Here is a 2,743-nt window from a genome sequence, read left to right as displayed (position 1 = left end):
ATTTTCAGCAGAATCTTGCTTGTATGTAATATTAATGATCTTGCTCGATAATTCCCACACTGTTAGGTCACCTTTCTGTGGAATTGGGAACAAATATGGATCTCTTCCAGTGAGTTGGCAGGTGCTAAAGATAACCTCCTGCTCCACCTGAGGAACCAAAGAGGCATGGCCTCCACATGTTCATCAGAAATGTTGACAATAGTTCAGCTCCTACTTCCAAAAAGGTTAAGTTTATGAGAGGGCCTGTAAACATGCTTTCTCATACTTGGTATTGTTTGCTGACACCACTCTGAAGGAAATGGAATGCAGATTCTCATATGCCCTGGGAAACCGGGTGGCTCCTTGGAGGCAAGGATTCTGAGGCTCTGTCTAACTTACTTTGGACATGTTGTGAGGAGAGACCATTCCTTAGAGAGGGACATCATGCTTGGGAGGGTGGAGGGACGGTGCAGGAGAGGAAGGCCCTCTATGAGGTGGATTGATTCAGTGACTGGGATAATTGGGATGGGAGTGTCAGAGACAGTGCGATTGGCACAGGACAGAGCGGAGTTTAGGGCTGTTGTACATAGGGTCGCTATGAGTCACAGGAGACTCGTTGGCACATAACAACAACAACAACATGACACACCCTTCAAGCACTATTTTCAGTGCTTTTCAGACTATTTTTAGACTGGTTTTCAGTCCTGATCAAGGTTACACTGCAAACCTGAGGTCATCTGCTAAAATTCACCAGCTGGTTGGCTTGAGAAAGACCGTCTGTGTCCTTCTGTAAAGCTTTACAGTCTTGGAAACTCAATGATGGGTTGCTGTGATTTGGAATCCATTCAAAGGCAGTGGGCTGAAGCGATGTTAACGAATCCTGGCCTACTGACAAGGAGCTGCGCTGCAATCCCAAAGGCATGTCGTTCAAGGCTGCCAGGTGTTCTTCAGGAGAAGGATAGGCAATCTTTCCTGTGCGATTAACTGCCTCTGAAACCCACCTGAGGGTCAGGTATGGGTCTGTTCCGACTCTACAATATACAACAACAACAGTGGTATATAGAATTACATGTTGAGCTGCTAATTAAAGATTAGTGATTCAAATACACCAGTTACTCCACAGGAGAATAAAAAAGCCATCTGTTCCCATTAAGATGTATAGCATCAGAAAGTCAAAGGAGGGTCTCCATGAGTTGGAATAGACGCATAAAGAGGTATCATGAGGGGAATCATGCTGTGCTGAGAAGTGAAGGAGCAGGCTGTTTGGAGACCATGTCTTGTGTAATGAATGCTTTATCCTTTGAAAACTCCTGCCTGAGACTTTATAAACTGGATGAAAATTGCCCTCTTTCATTATAGTAAGAATAGTTCTGTAGTGTCCAGGTTCAGATCTGAGCTTCAATTTTATTTCACTAGAAGGATATGAGCCACAAATAAGTGGAAGTTTTAGAGGACTTGTGCAAGTGAAATAATGGGGGGGGGGGAAGACCTCACAAAAATAAAAAAAAAAGAAATAGTAGATTAAAAAACTGAGAAAGAAATTCTTTAATTCAGAATTAAAAGGAAAAAACATCTATACACAAGAATGCACAAAGATGCCCAAGCACAGAGTTTTATTAACAAAATATTAAGCACACTTAAAAATCAGTAGATAATTGGTTATGCTAACTAGGTTAATCACTGTCTTCATTAAGATGTACATCACTGCTGACCTGAAATTGAACACAATGTGTTGCTAATATTTTACCAAAATTTGAGGAAATAAAAATGTAACTTGAGCAGCTGCATTTACCAACAAGTATGTGTGCATATTTTATAAACAAAAGTTCACCCAAATGTTGAATGATTTTCCCCAAACAATATGATTTATGATATCTTTTCATCTTCTTTTGTTTACTTTTATAATGCCTTCATATGTTTAGGATAACTATCTGTACTTTTACAATAATAATTAAGCTATTACAGTCCTGACTTAGGGATACGGTTTTTATTGGGAATTGATACTCTTGAGACAATAAATCAGTTCATGCCATTGACCTGCTCCAGACATTTTAATAATTTCCTCTTGAACTTGTGATAAAACTCAATTGTTACTGTGTTTAAGCCCTGCTTGCCTTTGTAGCCTCATCTACCATTTATAACCCCACTCTACCCATAATTCAACCCCACTTCCGCTCACATTAGCTAAGCCTCTATCTCTTTAGAACATTAAACTCCCTTCCCACCCCAAAACAATGTTTTCTTTGGTGGGCAGATGTTTAAAAATTTTATTTTTTATTTTATACTGGTGTATTTACAAAGTTTGAATTCATTGTTTTTCACACTGGATCTTTCCCATTTCCTTCATTATCAGCCCACCCATCAAATTATGTGGCCTTATGATTAAGCCACCCTCAGCTGGCCGCCCCATCCCACCTATCCTCATCCTTCTACTTCTACCCTTTGCTCTCTTGGATCCTCATACTTACTCTAAAATTATGATCCTACATGTTGTTGTTATGTGCCATTGAGTCATAGTGACCTTATGTACAAGAACCCTAAACGCTGTTCTATCCTGTACCAATCTCGCTGTATCAAACACATTCATTCCCACCACTCCACTCAGAATCGATCCATCTCATCGAGAGCCTTCCTCTCCTGCACCATCCCTCCTCTCTCCCAAATATGATGTCCCTCTCCAAGGACCAGTCCCTCCTTGCAACATGCCCAAAATATGTCAGATGAAGCTTCAGAATCCTTGACTCCAGGGAACATTCTGGCTTCA

The sequence above is a fragment of the Elephantulus edwardii genome, unplaced genomic scaffold, assembly GCF_000299155.1.
Source record: "Elephantulus edwardii isolate Elephantulus edwardi_28Jun2011 unplaced genomic scaffold, EleEdw1.0 scaffold00010, whole genome shotgun sequence".
In the NCBI taxonomy this organism is placed as follows: Eukaryota; Metazoa; Chordata; class Mammalia; order Macroscelidea; family Macroscelididae; genus Elephantulus; species Elephantulus edwardii.
The sequence above is the reverse complement of the archived record's forward strand: the minus strand, read 5'-3'. Positions refer to the sequence as shown.